General features: G+C 37.0%; 1 protein-coding gene across 2 annotated transcripts in view; it reads right to left on the bottom strand.

Annotated features, from left to right (window-relative positions):
* Positions 1-17490, bottom strand: part of ADAMTSL1 (ADAMTS like 1) — a 385347-nt gene that overhangs the window by 330696 nt on the left and 37161 nt on the right. The window lies entirely within an intron of this gene.

Genomic DNA, 17490 nt, shown 5'->3' on the forward strand with positions numbered 1-17490 from the left:
ATTGCTGAAAAATATCAAGTTTCTGAGGCTCAGAATACATGAGCTAGGCTCCAGATGATGGTAGATTTACAATGTAATGAATTCTACAACTGGGAGGCCTTTGGTAGAATGCCACTTAGACATCAGTGTTTGTTGAATTCGATATGCTTTTCAAAATGGAAAGTTTTGCTGCGTATGTAACCCAGTGTAATGGCTAAGAGTACCCACTTTGAAATGAGACTCCTTTTTTCTGAACTCTTGGCCTCCGTACTTCAATTTCTGTACCACAATTTTTTCATCTGTAAAATGGGATAATGTTACTTATCTCCCGGGATGAATGTGAGGGTTAACTACACTAGCATTTGTAATTCTGTTCCTATAGTGCCTAGCTCAAGACAGCTTTTCACTGACATTTGATAAATTCAGTGCAAAATGTATGTCAAAATATAACAGACTTTGAAAAAAGACTTGAAAGGCATACAGGTGTGTAAGGATTTGCTGCTTATGTGTTTGTTTACCAACTTCTATTTTCTTAATTTAGAATTCATGCAGGAATTATAAGAGATTATAGCAGTAACTTCTTATTTTTAACTTCATAGTAGACAAGGCAAAGCCACTGAAGTTTCAAAACCAAAGATACAATAATACATTTTAAAGTGAGTTCTGTGTCAATCATTCAGATAATAATACTCTATAATCATCACTTTCTTTTTATTTTCCTTTCCTTATGTTACACCCTTTGAAGAAATCCTGGAAATAATTCTGAAATAAGAATGTGAGGATTTGGATTATAGGTTTTGCTTTTTTACTTGCATGAGCCTCTTGTCCCTTCAGGCACTTCCTTTCCTCACCTAGCAGTGGCTATGTCAATGCCAGTGAATAAGGTCATGATCATTTACTGTCATCATGGACAGAGCTCTGATCAAGTACCATTGGGGGTTATTTCAGGGATATCACTTACTCAATAAAACAAAGTACAGCAGAAAAATATCCATCTCAATAACTGAAATGAACCTTTCCCTAGATATCTTATACTACAAAATACCTGTGTAGATTTTATAAGGATCCTTGTATAATAAAAAATACAGCAGTTAATGTAAACTATTGATTTGTGTATTTATTCACAGAGTGGGCATTTGGCATAGCAGCTCAACTTGCCATTTCTGATGCCTGCATTTGCATAGTCCAGAGCCTGATTAAAGTGCTGGCTACTCTGCTTCTAATCCATCCACATGAGAGAAGAGCATAAAGTTCTGGGCTCCTGGTTACTGCCTGTCTGAGCTCTGGCTGTTGTGGGCATTTGGGTAACGAATCAAGGGGTGTTTCTTTTTCTCTCTCCTGTTTGGATAAAACAAGAATTTTTAAAAAAAAAATTAAATATTTCTCATTTACGGTAAAGAAAACTAAACAAAAAGCAAAGAATTTCACAATATCCAAAGAACACTCTATAATCATCTCATATCTGATACTGACTGACAAATCACTGACACATGTTCTGGGCTGTCTTGCCTTATATTACCTTTTTATTGAGAGTTCATGTGATTTGGCTGAAATATGATACTAAATGTTAATACTTAGGGGAACAGAAATATAGCCTAGTGGCTAAAAATCCTGCCTCTGGGATAGCAGGATGCCTAGGTCACGATGCTAGTTTCAACTCCTGTCTCCTGCTTCCTGCTAATGCAGATCCTAGGAGGTAGTCACGATGGTTCAACTCCCTGGATTTTTGTGACTCACATGGGAGACCTGGATTGAGTTTCTTGCTCCTGATCTGGGTCTTTCCCTAGTCCTTGCTAATTCAGATAACTGCTGAGTGAAACAGTGATGGCTACTCTTTTTGATTCTCTATTCCTTTCTCTTTCTCTCTTGCAAACAGAATTAAAATTTTTATTCAAAACTGGCAATACTTAATTACAATAAAGGTACTCACTATGGAAAAGCATTACAAAATCATGGTTAGTGAAGAACAATTGGCCTGTACACTCTATTCAGTACCTTCTATGGGAACCTAACCCTGCCTTAAGTGTTTTATGCACATGACTTCCAGTTTTCAACAATTTTGCAAAATTTTATTATTTCCATTTTAATAGATAAGAATGCTGATAAAAAGTTGAATGCACAGAAAAGAGGAAGGCAGGGACTTGGATCCAGGATTGGCTAACAATAAGAATGAAACAATAGGAAACGGAAAAGGTGTACACAATATATAATTAGTACAATATACTAACAGCTGGCTGCAGTCCGGGAAACTGAGCAGGCAGTTGGCTTGGGGCTTAATTTTACCTCATTGTTGATGTAGCAGTATCAGTGGCTTCTTTTCTTCTGGAAAATTCACTACTAAGAAAGCATCCCTAGATAGACATTGGAACAGTTCCAAAAAACCCTCTCTCTTCAATAAATACAATGCCAAGAACTCCAGCGTGGAGAAGCTGGTATTTTGAGTTCAAATTCATTAAAATTGAATACAAATTCTACATCAGCAGCAAACTGACTATTCTACCACAAGGAGTTGTTTCTTGCCAAGTGTGAATGCAATTATCTGGCATAAAAGCCTCATCTGGGAAGCAGGATATATTCTCTATCTTCCACTCATGTTCTTGCTTTCTCCCCTTTTGCCTCTGTCCTTTCTTCTTTTTCTTCCTTTATTTTTCTTATACTTCTTTAATATAAAACATCTGAGCATTTTCTTTAAACTTCATTGGTAAAGTTGAAAACAAACATTAGAAAATCCAATTTAAATGGATTTTAAAGACAGTTACAGGCCCCAATAACAGAGGATTTAAAGAAATGTATTTTCTCAATGCCAGCTATACAATATGTGACCGTTTTTAGTGAATTACACATTGTACCAATCATGTGCTCAAAAACTTGCTCAAGTTTAGAACAAAATACAAGTATTACAGTATTACAGTACATTCTAGAGTGAATTTGTATAGAAACTTCGTATTTGTTTCAGCATTTCACACCTAATCAGTCACTTATTAATTTGGTTGGATTGTTCTTTCTAAAACAGTAATAATTTTCAACCACAGGTTATTGTTTATGAATTATTCAGACCTTAATTCACTTGTAATGAGATTAGGACAGATTTGAGTCATAATTCTTCTTTCATTTACACATACTCCATCCAGACTTTTCAAACCTGATGATATCTTAGTGTGAATGAGTATGATTTAAGAGTCTTGGAAGACATGGGTTGCCACGGAAAACTGAGGACTTGTTTTGTAGGATTTAGTCATTTCTCTGTTTGCTCCCCTTTCCCATATAAGAAAGAGGTGTATTCAATTTATGTCTCTTTTACCATACAATTCTTCTCATCTCCTCCCAAAATAAAGAAATCTTCCTGGCGATAAAACTAGAGATAGACAATGCTCTCAGTAGAGGTTCATGGAAGCCTGGTAACTGAATTTAAAACTTCAGTGTTCTTAAGGACTACTGCAATTGTACAAGACTCATGCAATCTCAGGTTTCATCTTTCATTTACAAAAAGGATGTTCAAAAATCATTTCCAAAAAAGAATGTTCCTAAATAACAGGTTACTGTTATATTTCTTTGAATACTACTTTGCATTTAATTCTGCATACATTGGCAAAGATTTGCAGAAAAGGCTAGTCTATCTATCTGCACATCCCTCGTCTTATAGTCACCCAAAAGGAAACTATTAACTCTACGAGAGAACAGACATAAAACCACATTGGCAATTTAATCCCAAAGCTTCCTGGGCCACGTAGACTGTAAGATCTAGAATGACCACAAAATGGGCAAGACAAGCACATCACTGCAGTAGCAGAGCTTTCAAAAGTACTGGAGCACTGCTCCCCTTCTGACTTAAATTTGTGGGGCAGTACTTCAGGGAGCCAGGAGACAGGGGGTGGTCACTTCACCCCAAGGAGACAGTTGAAATACTTCACTGTCTTTTTGTTTGTTTGTTTTTTACCCCTGGAGAAACAACATATTCTGAGAAGACCTGCAGGAAGCAAGCACAAATATGCTCTCAGCTTTCTTTTTGCTTTTGCAGACACACATTTGTAAGAGGTTCTTTAGGAAGCAACACCAGATACCAATCAGCTCAGCCTTTAAGAGCAAGCTCTGGAAGCCTTTGAGCGTCATGTGTAAGGCTGTCCTTCAATGCTCACTGTCCTGAGGTATGGTTCAAATTAGATGCTGAAGACATAGTGGCTGAACTGCAATCTGTGGTGAGTAGGTGGTTTGCTGTAGTTTACTTAGCACCAACGGGAAAGAGGAGTCTAATGACTTTCCATCTCACAAGTCTCACATTTCAGTCATTTTCTTACCTGCCACTTTTCCATCCTTGCACTTTTGAAAAATCCTCCTTAATGCTTTGCATTTTACTCCAAGAGTTACAATTTACAGTGTGTTCTTGAAGCATCAAATGAACCTTGTATACTGAAAACATTATTTGTGGGGAGTATGGTCCCCATAAAATGTCAGTTTGACATGGTGGTCTCTTCAGCTACCTTGCCTAAACTATTTCCTCATTATACCCTAAACAACCAGAAATGTCCTGGTTTGAATTTTTGATACATTTAATAAGTGTGTTTACAGTTATTTTGACAGCCTTTTGTGTACTTCCAAATAGCTACCACTTCAAAAAAATAAAATCACAGGTAATATTCTCTCTTATTAATCTGAAAATAATTGTCTATGAAATATTGATCTTAAAAAAGAGAGATGTCTTTGACGTTCATTGTGGATGAACTTCAGTGTTTTTCCTCTAGTTGAGGGTAAACCTGTTCATTGGAAAGAGCCACTAAAATTCTAGAAATATAGTCATTCTCCAGTATTTATGGATAGGAATAGTTCCAAGGCCCCTGGGGATACCAGCATCTGCAGATGCTTAAATCCCTAATGTAAAATGCAACAGTGTTTGCATAGAACCTACACACATCTTCCCATATACTTGAAATCATCTCTAGATTTTTTATAATACCTAATATACATGCTATGTAAATAGTTCTTTTGCTGCATTGTTTAGGGAATGAAGACAAGAACAAAAGTCTCTAAATGTTCACCACAGACACAACTTCTACTCAAGTATTTTTAGCCTGTGGTGGGTTGGCTCTGTGGATGCAAAGGCAAAGGATGCAAAGTTCCCTTTGTACACACGGGAGAGACAGAGGTCCCAGTCACTTGGGGATTAAAAATGTGTACATTAAAAGTCTCTTTCTCCCAAGTATTTGGTTAAGAGTTCTCAGAAACTCAGGCAGAATGGATGTTTTATTCCACTGATTCTTGAACATGTGATACATTGCACAGCCCAGGAAAGTATGTGCTCAGGGAGAGATTCGTTTATTTTTTCTGAATGTATAGATACACAAACCAAACTATTATCACAGCTTGCTAACTGAAGCTTTTGAAAGTGCTTTCTGTTGTAACAACACAACAGGAGGTGTGCTGCCAGGCAACATCCATCAGCAGGTGAAATGCTGGAAACTCATAGTCCATGGTCACACCCAGTTCTTTGCAACCTGCCATAGGCCCTAACAGTGTGCTGAGCCAGAGAATTAGCTCTAACACTGTATTTTTTTAAAAAAAGATTTATTTATTTTTATTGGAAAGGCAGACCTACAAAGAAGAGGAGGAGAAACAGAGAGGAAGATCTTCTGTCTGTTAATTCACGCCCCAAGTGACCACAACAGCCAGTGCTAAGCCAATCTGAAGCCAAGGGCCAGGAACTTACTCCAGGTCTCCCACGCGGGTGCAGGGTCCCAAGACTTTGGGCCATCCTAGGCTATTTTCCCAGGCCACAAGCAGGGAGCTGGAAAGGCAGTGGGGCTGCATGGATTGGATCCGAGGCCCACAGGGGATCCCAGCATGTGCAAGGGGAGGACTTTAGCCGCTAGGCCACTATGCTGTGCCCTAACACTGTATCTTAAGAGAAATTTTATACTGACCGGGAGTTAGTGCAGGCTAAGGAAAACGAATAGTGCTATCATTTGTGGACTGGACTTAAAGGCATTTGTCACTGATGACATTTCTTTGTCAGTGATAACATGCTTCTGTGACCTTAGTTTTAAGACTCATTACTTCTGTTTCATACTAACTTCTCATTATAGAAATGTTTTAAATGTGGACCCAAGTTATACATCCTGAATTATGCATACAGATTAGTAAAAATTCAACATTGCCTCTGGTTGTTCAATTTTGTCTTGACAGGAGGAAATTCAGAAAGTTCCTCATATTTTCGTGAAGTCTTTAGCAACAGTTTAGGCACAATAGAGAAGTCAAATTGAAATTTGACCCACATGAGAATATTATAGACTGAATTTTGAACTTGCCTTTGAGTCCCACATTGACCTATTTGCATCATAAGTGGTAGGCTCTAAATTACACCTAGAAAAATTACTGCCAATTTTTCCTCCGTGATTTTATATATCTCTGCTTGTTTTTCAATGAAAGACATGATATAACACAACATTAAATTTCTCAAATGTGGGCTGGGGATATGAGAATGAGAAGTATGTAAGTTCATGTAATCAAAAAACAAACACCATGACATTGTAAACGTGCAATAATTATATCCAGCTTCTGATGAAGTCAGAAACTGCATATTACAAAAAACACCTAAAGACACAACGTAAAACGGGCATCCTGACAGTGAAAATGAGACCCTGTGTAGTTTTTTTGTTGTTAGGCTTTTTCGTAATACTTGTTGATTACAATTAATATTTTACTGGATATCCAGCTGGGCCCATTTTACTGAATACCCAGCTGAGCCCATTTGAGGCAAAACATTGTAAATGCTACAAAATTGTTGATGCCGCTTGACTCTTATCAAAGTTATCACTTAATTGGTACCAATCCACATTTAAAAGAACAGAAAACAGTAATATAATATCTGATCAAAAACTAATGTAGTCTAGATACTAAATAAGGAAGGAATTTGAACAAAGCGAGAAGCGTTTAAGAATGAGTCCTCCCTCCCTACTTCTGCTTCTCAACTCAGATTACTAACATAGGTCCCCTGTCCTGGACTCCATTGAGTAAATTCACATGACAGTAACTAGGTACCTATGATATGCAAAACAGTAAAATACAAAGAAAAATGTTACAAAATCTTTGACTACATTACTGGGAGTCTAGTCAAATATAAACACTACAACACAGCCAGACAACATGAAGATAACTGAAAGTATTGCAATAAAATAGTTTATAACTAGAGGCCAGTAAGACTGCAAGTCACTGGTGGGGACAGTTTTAAATAACATTTAGGGTTTTAATACATAAACATATAGTGGACCACTGCAGGAGGAGGGCTTATCAGAAGAGGAAGTACAGTGGCAATCAAGTGCACGGCAATTGGAAGAACTACAACACAGTTTGTAATCACCTAGGACTCTTTTTCACCTTTAGAAAATCATACATTCCTGTCTCATTCATTTTCACCCACTGTGATCTAAGTGTTTTAACTGAATGGTAGTGACTAACAATGAAGCTGACAAATGACAGTGTTTCAAAAAAGTTTGTGAAGGCCTGGCACGACAGTGTAATGGTTAAGGTCCTTGCCTTGAACACATAGGGATCCCATAGGGGCACCAGTTCTAATCCTGGCAGCCCCACTTCCCATCCAACTCCCTGCTTGTGGCCTAGGAAAGCAGTCGAGGATGGCCCAAAGCCTTGGAACCCTGCACCTGCATGGGAGACCTAGAGGAAGTTCCTGGCTCCTGGCTTCAGATCGGTGCAGCACCGGCCGCTGTGGCCACTTGGGGAGTGAATTAACAGACAGAAGATCTTCCTCTCTGTCTCTCCTCCTCTCTGCCTTTCCAGTAAAAACAAATAAATCTTTAAAAAATAAATAAAATAACAAAAATGTCTGTGAACAAATAGAGTTAAAGATAAACGCATTTGGTAAAAAATATTATTTAAATTCATGCATAATACTCATTTCCATGAACCTTTGAAGATCCATTTTATTCACCAAATGAATTCATTGTTTCATTTAATTTCCCATGCCTTTCAAAAAAAAAAAACGATTGTGATTTTAGGGAGGAAGAAAGGGAGGGAGGGAGGAAGAGACGGAGGAAGGAAGAAATGAACTATAAATTTCAGCTTCATATTTGTTCTAATTTTTGAACTCTGAAACCTGATTAACATCTTTCTATAATAAGCCAAGATGAAAAGCTTAAAATGAAATAAAACAGTCACAAAAGTATGTAAATTTTTGGCTCTTTCCCACAGACATGTTTATTTTCATGTATTTACTCTAAGTTCTATTTGGCGCTGCAGTGCATTCGTTCCCTCTGGAAGATGCCTGGGGCTGGCGGTGGCAGCGGCATGGGGACTGCTGTGTTGGACTGGAGATCCACCAGCAGGAAGGACATGCACTTCATCATACATACACACATGTGATAAGGTTTGCTTGGTAGCCAAAAGAGACAAAGAGTGAGAATGAAAACAAGTGTGTTTTAGCAACATCTAGCCTAGCCTTTTTATCTTCCCCATGAGGAAAATGTACAGTATGAAACTCTGGGACTCTAACAACCTTACCCAATACAATCCTTGAGTTGGGAATTCATGAATTATTTTGGCTGGAGACAAAAGCTCTCCAATCCTTCTATCCAATGCATATGTCTGCTACAAAACGGGGGCCTGGAGAATCACATTTTCTTTAAAACCGTTTATATTATTAAGAGCTATTTTTTCTTCTCTTCCTATATAGCTGTGAAACTGGTTTTAAGTACATCTCTAGAAGAGAAATATAGCTGTTTTCAGGGTCATGTATTGCAATTTTAGAGCTGTTTTAGAGCCCTAAACAGCAATTTTAGAGCTGTTAAACACCATGGATATTTGTTCAAAAATAGTTATGGAATATATACTTTGTTCCAAACACGGTCCACTTGACTTTATAGATGAGCACTTGAATCCCAGAAAAATGAAAAGCCAGTCCAATGTCTCCTAACTAGAAAATAATGGGGCCAGTTTGATAAAAACTGAAGGGGGTATCCACAAAGAAAGGTAAAGATTCACTTAGGAGCCGTGAAACCCAGTGTTAAGAGGCCAGGTTCCACAGCAAGCAATCAATTTTGACCAGTGAGTCCCACCTCAAGGCTCAAGCATAGGCTTGACTCTGCAGTTAGCTGAGGTTATATATGTGGCTATAAGATATAGCTAAAGATTTAGCTTGAATATCACATCACCTACTGTGCAAAAGTCATTCATCTTGCCTGCAAGTGCAAAATCCATTCCCCCAATGTCTGTGACTCTAACATTCTTCTTTTTCCTCTTAATATTTGGTTTCAGCCTCTCTCTCTCTATCTCTTATGCACACAGACACACACTCATTTTCTCACTGAAACTGAGCAGAGCAGTGTTAAATTACATCACTTTTCTATTTTAGCAATCAGGGTCAAACAGAGGAAATAAAAAAATGAGTAATATTATGAAGTATTTCCTAATTAGTAGTATTAGTATTAGTGTTAGTACTGGTACTAGTATTAGTAAATCCTATTAGTAGTATTACCTTTCCTAGTCAATAGGAGAGATGGAAGGTCTGGCATGGCGGAAAGCCTGCATGCATAAAGTTAATCTCAACTCTACCGACAAACATCTTGAATGATTTTGAGGAGAGTTATACCTCAGATAATTTCCCATTGACATAGTCATTTACAAAGAAGACTGACTCTTAGAGGATTTATAGTCTTATTTAATAATGGAATGAAATATCTCAAAAGTCACCAAGTACTGTTACAACTTTGGATGACTATATAAGTACCCAGAAAAAGTGATAATGTGGTTCACAGCAGTACTTAAGCAATCTCCCTGACCTCTCTCCAAATGACTGCACAAATGAGTGACTTAAATGCTGGAATGATTAAAATCCAGTACAACATCTCAGAGGTAGAACATACTGCAGCATCTATATCAGGAAAGTTCTTCTTTCTTTGTTACTGCAATTTCTAAATTCCCAGGGTGCTGGAGATAAACTTTCTCATTTCAGTATCAATTTCAGTAAGGAAACAGTTCTTACCCGAATGCTAATTAAAATCATTGGAGAACATTTTTTGAAATCCCTAATGGCAAGGCTATCACCCATCCAACTGTTAATTTAATTAATCTTTGTTTGGTGGTACCCAGATGTGTGTGTGTGTGTGTGTGTGTGTGTGTGTGTGTGTGTGTGTGTGTGTGTGTGTGTGAATGAATGTATATGGAGAAGAGAGAGAGAGAGAGAGAGAAGGAGGTAGGGAGAGAGAATTCTTTAAAGTTTCTAAGTAATTCTAAAGTGAAGCTAGGGTTAGAAATGATTCCATAACAGGAGAAGAACTTTACACACAATCATGATAATAGATACAGAAAACACATAAAAAAACTCAACATTTTTCATGCTAAAAATGCTTGGAAAACTAAGATTACAAAAAATTCCCTCAATATAATTAATACACATATGTGAAAGCCAGAGTTATTATCATGCTCAGTAGCTTATCCTCACTTTCAGAACCAAGGTAAGAAAGCTCAGTATTTCCTTTGTTGTTCAACACAGAACTGGAAGTCCTAGCTAGAGAAATTAAGCATCAAAGGGGGAAAAGAAAAAACAAATAAAAGTGAGTACTATGGCACAATGAGTTAAGATGCTACTTGGGGTGTTTGCACCCCAAATCAGAATGCATGAGAAAGAATCCCACCTCTGCTTCCAATGCAGCTTCTAGTTCATGCACCTGGGAAACCAGTCATTAGCCCAATCCTTGCGTTCCTCACCTGCACAGGAGAGACATAGATGGAATGTCTGCTCCTAGCTTTGGCATGCCCCAGCTCTGGCTGTTGCAGGCACGTGGGGGATGGTCCAGTGGGGGATAGCTCTCTGTTTCTCTGTCTAAATCTCTGTGTCTTTCAAGTAAACAATAACTCTTAAAAGGGGAATAAAAGGTATCCAAAGAGGAAAGGAAGTATAATGATTTCAGTTTGCACATGACATGACTGTACACAATGAAAACCATAAAGACTTTATAAAACACTGTTTGAATAAACTTCAATAAAATTGTAGACTACGAAATGAACATTTTAAAAAAATCAGTTGCATTTCTTTACACTAACAAACAACTAACCCAAGACAGTAAATTAAAGAACAATGCCACATACATGACCACTCAAGAAAGAAGAAATGCATCTATGAAACCATTGAAACTATAGAATTCTGGAGTGCCTTCGGAGGCCTAGAACTCTGAGGTCATCCACTCCTGTTTGCATCTGCCACATGGGGTGCAAGAAGCCCAAATCCTTCCTTGCAGGATCCAAGGTCATCACAACAACAGCCAGGAGCCCTGAGCAGTCTGCAGAAACAGAACAGTAAATTTCCTTCGGGACTCGGGAGAGGAGCTTTCTCTGGTCCTTACTTAGTTCCAACTTTGGATCCCCACCCTCTTTTACAATGACCATCAGGGTCACTCCAGAGCCCTCCTCCCCCCGAAATTAGAATAGATAGAGAACAACAAGACAGGAACCAGACAGGAAACGGTTAGCTCAGACTCACATATACCTTACTAGGTAGGACACAAAGATTAGTTACTCCTCACTAAGGTATGGAAGATTTCTCTGCACACCCCTCCTAAAACTGTTCTGCACCTCAACTATTGACATATGCCTTGTTAGAGGCATATGCCAGTTTAGACTATCCTAAAATCTGCCAAGTTCAGCAAAATTATGCTTCAATACTATAAACAGCTAAATAGTAAAATGAAAATAGACATGAGACAGCTGAATAGTACCCTATAGCCATTTTAAGGTGTATAGAAGCCGGTTGTATATAAACTAAAATTGAAATGTCAATGAAGTAGTCACAGCATGTGGTTAAGAACTTGCATTTTTTTAGCATATTGGTTACTCAATGCCATGTCAATTAATTCCATAATGTTGTAAATTGTTGTTGATGTTATGTTGGGGTTTTTAATTGGTCAGGATGATACTCTGCCAGCTCTGCTTTCAGAACAGAGATGGTCTCCCCAAGAAACCGTTGAATTTATCTGGACAATAAGATGCTGGCCTCTGTGCTTGGTATATATTCACAACGAAAGGATCTTGACTGGATTTGAACTGTAATACTGCACAAGGTGGAGGAATCTGCCATGGGGGAAGGGTTAGGGGAGGGGTGGGGGTATCCCACAGTCTATGAAACTGTGTCACATAATGCAATGTAACTAAAATAATAAAAAAAGAGAAAAAAAGAAAGTACAGAATTAAAATTATAAACTTACTAAAGAAGTGAAATACTTGCATATGAAATCTGCAAAAACATTTCCGAAAGACATTAAAGTGGACATAAGTGAAAAAAACAATTCATGTTTATGGAATGAGCAACTTAATAATATTAAAATGTCCACACTGTAAAAAGCCATCTTTAGAGTCAGTTCAATACCTAGCAAACTCCCAATGACATTTTTAAAGAAAATAGGATAAAAAGAAAAAACAGTTCTTAAATACATATGGAAAAAACCAAGAATCTGAATAGACAAAACAGTCTTGAAAAATGACAAAGTTGAAGGCATTAGATTTCTTGATTTCAAAAACTGCCATGAAAATGATTAAAATTTTATGATCCTGGCATAAAGGCAGACAAACATATTATTCACAAATAAATCAATGCATACATAATAGTTCACCTTTTTTAAAAAAAGGTTTGATTATTCATTTAAAAGTTATAGTGGTAGAGATGGGGAAAGAACAAGATATTCTATCTGCTGGTTTACTACCCAAATGGTTATTGTGGCTTAAATAAGTCCAGGCCAAAGCTGGGAGTTCAGAGTTTCACTCTGACCTCCCAGGAAACTGGGGACCAAGCACATGGGACATCATCCACTGTCTTCCCCGGTATATCTGCAGGATACTGGATTGGAAGAAAAGCAACCGGGATTCAAACTGATGCTTTGGAATGAGATGCCAGTGTTGTTGACAGCAGTGTAGCTCACTGTGCAATAATACTGGCCCCAAATCAACTCAGATTTGATAAAGTCACCAACAACATGTAATGAAGAAAGGATAATTCCTTTAAAGAGTATTAGGAGAAGTGTATATATACACTCAAAATAATAAAAGTATATCATTCATTTTAATTGCACTTTAAAAAAATAACTCCAATGGGTTACACTTAGATTATAATACATGAAACCATAAGATTCCTACAACAAACACAGGAAAATGCTTCATGACTTTGACAATATCATTTCACACTTATCAGGATCACTATTGTCAAAAAAAGTAAAAGAAAGGACTGACAAAGACTTGGATAAATTGAAACCATTGTATATTGCACATAGGCATGTGAAATGGTGCAACCATTATGGAAAACAGTACGGAGAGGCCTCAACTAAAAATAGACATTAGATCCAGCAAGTCCAATTTTGTGTATTTACTCATAAGCATCAAAATCAAGATTTTGAAAATATATTATTAGTTCTATGTTTATTGCAACATTATTCACAAAGATCAAGATATGGGGAAAGCTAACTTGATGGATGAATGGGTTTAAAAACTATGACAAGTATATACAATAAGGCATGACCACATCCTTTAAAAGGTATAAATTCTGCTGTATGTGGCAACATGGATGAACTCGGATGACACTGCTAAGTGAAATGAGCTTGTCACAAAGGACAAACACTGTGTGATACTACATCTATAAATGTCCAGAACAGTGAAACACAAGGAAGCAGAGTTCAGTGGTGCTTGCCAAGTGCTAGGATTGGAAGTTGGCATTCAGGGATATACTCATGGTTTCACTGATGCAATAGTAGTAAGCCCTAGAGAGCTAATGCATAATGTTCTCAGTGTAGTTAACAATACTGCCTTGTACAGTTTAAAAATTTAAGATATATTTTATGCTATATTTTCTTATAACAATTTTTTTAATGTAAGGAGGATAATGCAAAAGACAGGGTTAGAGATTAATTTTATGATCCCTGCAAGTTCAGTCTGAGATTAAATTTTAAATAGTTCCTCCATTTTGCAAAAGCACAACTGCTCCTAACCTCACTTCTATGATACACAGAATATATCCTGGCCTTTCTGTAGAGATATTTAGCATCTAATAGTTTCTCTCCTACTTGAAGTACAAATTAAAAAAAGTAATGATGATATTACACATGGTTTTAAAAAGGGCCTGGCATGATAGCCTAGTGGCTGAAGTTCCATCTAGTATGCGTCAGGATCCCATATAGGCGCTGGTTCACGTCCAAGTTGTTGCATTTCCCACCCACCTCCCTGCTTGTGGCCTGAGAAAGCAGTAGAGGATGGCCCAAAGCCTTGGAATCTTGCACCCATGTGGGAGACCCAGAAGAAGCTCCTGGCTCCTGAATTCAGATTGGCTCAGCTCTGGCTGCTGTGGCTACTTGGGACATGAACTAGAAGATGGAAAATTTTCTCTGTCTGTTCTCTATGTAAATCTAACTTTTGAATAAAACTAAATAAAATATTAGCATGTCTGTTGTTTGTTAGGCACTGTTAATGCCAAAGGAGATAAATTTTAAAAACTTCATTAGGGTAATAAGTTGTTAATTGTAAAATGATGCTTACAGAATAAAATAACATTAGATACAAAAATGAAAAAAAAAATCTTAGAACTGGTAGAAATTCTCTTAGTTCTTAAAAAGAACAAACCTGTAGTGCAGCAGGTAAAGTTTCTGTTTCCAATGGCAGCATCCTAAATCAGAGTGCTGGATCAAGGCTCGGTTAATGTTGGTTTAATGCCTGGGAAGATGATGACTCAAGACTACATCCTTGCCTCCCACACGGGAAAGAAGATGGGAGCTCTTGAGTCCTGGTTTCCACCTGGCTCAACCTTGAGTGCAGCAGCCATTTGGGAGTGGAGCGGTAGATGGAAGATCTCCCTTTCTCTCAGTAGGAACTCAGATACTTTGATGTACACTGGACAGTCAACCCTTACTCTTTTGGATTTCTATCCTTTCTTTTCTCTGGCAGTTTGCCTAATACACAGTAGGTATATACTAACCATCTATTGAATTAATAAGGTAAAACTGAGAACACATAACTCTCAGAAAACAAAGAACTTTTAAAGAAAAAGGGAAGGACATCCAGGTTTCATAGGCTCCCAATCTGGCTGATAAAGGTGATGAACTTAAACTCACTTCCAAACATCTTTTACTTCAACAAACTGCTTTATGTGATAAAATAGGCCATAAATTGGTCTTTCACACTCACTCAATAGCTTTAGTACATTCTCCCCCTGAAAAAAAAAACTATCCGTTTTTGAACAATACATGCCCAGATGATCTATGGCCTAAATATTAGAAGTCCTAGCATTACATTTAGACTAGGCTTTGACCCAAACAGTAAGAAGAAGGCAACCACAAAGTTTTAAACATATGTTCTAAAATGTTCAGCCTCCTCTGACACCATGAAAAGATTACCTGATCAAAATGATACGGGTAGCCAAATCCACTTTGAGCTTGTACATCTTTCTTTCAAACAAAAGCTCAAATACTTCCAAGCAAAACAGGGATGATAACAGATAATAGTAGATGAAACACAAGAGATAAATTTTGTTTTGGGGATCACTTGAGTTGAAAGTTCTAAAATCTGTCAAGGCAAGCTCTATGAATCCTAACTAGATGTTATGCTAAGATAAGATGTCCTAACAAGGCAAAAGTATTGTTTAAGAAACCAAACGTTGAAAATTTTCTCTTGGCATTTATTATTAGATGATGTAGAAACTAATTGCTATTAAAACTCTATATTTATGTATCATATTTGCATGGGAGAAAAATTTATGCTTATGATAAAGTTAACACAAGTTTGCTCATTTCTCTTAGCACAAATACTAAAAATTTCAAAAGGTCTTCCTTGTTCCTGTGTAATAAGACTTCTTGGCTATTTATTTAGTTTTTATGTTGACAACATCCTGACAGCTAAATACTTTATAATAATAATCTTATCTTTTAAGAAAACCTTGGTGGTTTGACCTTTTTTATTTCATGTTCACCTTGTTGGTTTATTCAACTCAAATATTTTATTCAAATCTTTTAAAGCTAAAATATCATCATTCTTTGTAAGGAGCCCTATTTTTTCCCTTTTTGAATATATATGCGATGTGGTGAATTTAATCATTTAATCAGTTGGTATTTAATAAGACAACCATAATCGATCTTTTAATCTACATTACTAGTAAGTGAATACTATTGGCCAAATTGATTTAGCATTTGAGAAAATATAAAAGGTATCCAAAGACACTTCACTGATCTTTAGCCACCAGTGCAATGGTTAACATTGTGCTTGAAACCTAGCTGATTCATTGCCAGCTAAAATGCCCTGAAGCTTTCTCCTTTACCTTTGGTTTTGGCTTCAATCTAACACAGAGATACAATCAACATTACACAGAGAATTAGGTGTTCTCTGCATCAGAAAGCCCTGCAACTGAAGACAAATCGAGAGCTATCAGAGACAGAAATTTATATCCAAATTTTCAAAATGCTAGACAAATGAATGCATGACAAGTGTTATTTCAGAGTGCTTAGAGATGGGACAAAGAGTTGCAAGAGAATCAGCTTCTCAAGGCAGTTGGTATGTTGTTCACGTAAAGCAAAAGACCATCATGAAATATTGATAGGTTATAGTCACTTTTCTAATTAACAAAACCAAAAACAGACAACAGGTTTTCACTGATGAATAAAACTAACACAAGAAGCAATGTCAATTAATCCATGGACACAATCTTATGTTAATTAGTAAACATGGTAGGAAATATTTTGTTCATCCAACTAGGATCTTGGGTAAAGGCAATTCAATGCTGCAAGATCATAAACCAGAAAGATCAAGCTCTGCCTGCTTTCTGTAATCTTCAGAAAAGTAGAAGAGTGAGAGCTCAAGCAGCAGATTTTGCTCAGTACCTTTCTGAATCAAAGTGTCCTTTTTTGCAGCATTAAGCACTGCTAGAAGAATAAAAGTTTTTATATTTAACGCTTGTCTATATCATCACTTTGCTTTGCCTCAACTGATTTTTTTCATAAGCATCAAAGAATCACTCAGAGAGGATGTTTTCTACTCATATGGTTAGCCAAACCTCCTCATGAACTCCCAATCCATCAGAGAGCATAATTACTTCCAGAAGCTGAGTGGTTTTCATCTTTTCCCTAAAATCTGAATAATGCAGCTGAATCAAAAATCCTATCACATGTGAATAGGACAATTATTAGCTGATAGGAAAAAAGAAAAAAAAAACTAAACCTGTAAGTAACTTAAGAGATCATATTTCCAGGGTTGGAAAATTGGGCTGGCAGGTGGATGAGATTTATTTGAACAGAATTAGAATGTTTATAATTGGACCACTATATACACTTTAGTCACCTGCTAGCTCTCTAAGGATATATACATCTGTAACCCCTGTCCCTCATCATAAGTAAAGGTGCCTAGGTTGGAATCTGAAACTTAAATTTGAGGTGCAGACATAAGTGATAACCCATTAGGTTCATTAGTGTAATAAAGTGAACAAGAAGACCATTATAAGATTGATTTATGACAGACTGTAAAACTTCTCACAACTTTTTTACC

This window comes from Ochotona curzoniae, unplaced genomic scaffold (genome assembly GCF_017591425.1).
Source record: "Ochotona curzoniae isolate NIBS_2020 unplaced genomic scaffold, NIBS_Ocur_1.0 scaffold_3208, whole genome shotgun sequence".
NCBI classification, from domain to species: domain Eukaryota; kingdom Metazoa; phylum Chordata; class Mammalia; order Lagomorpha; family Ochotonidae; genus Ochotona; species Ochotona curzoniae.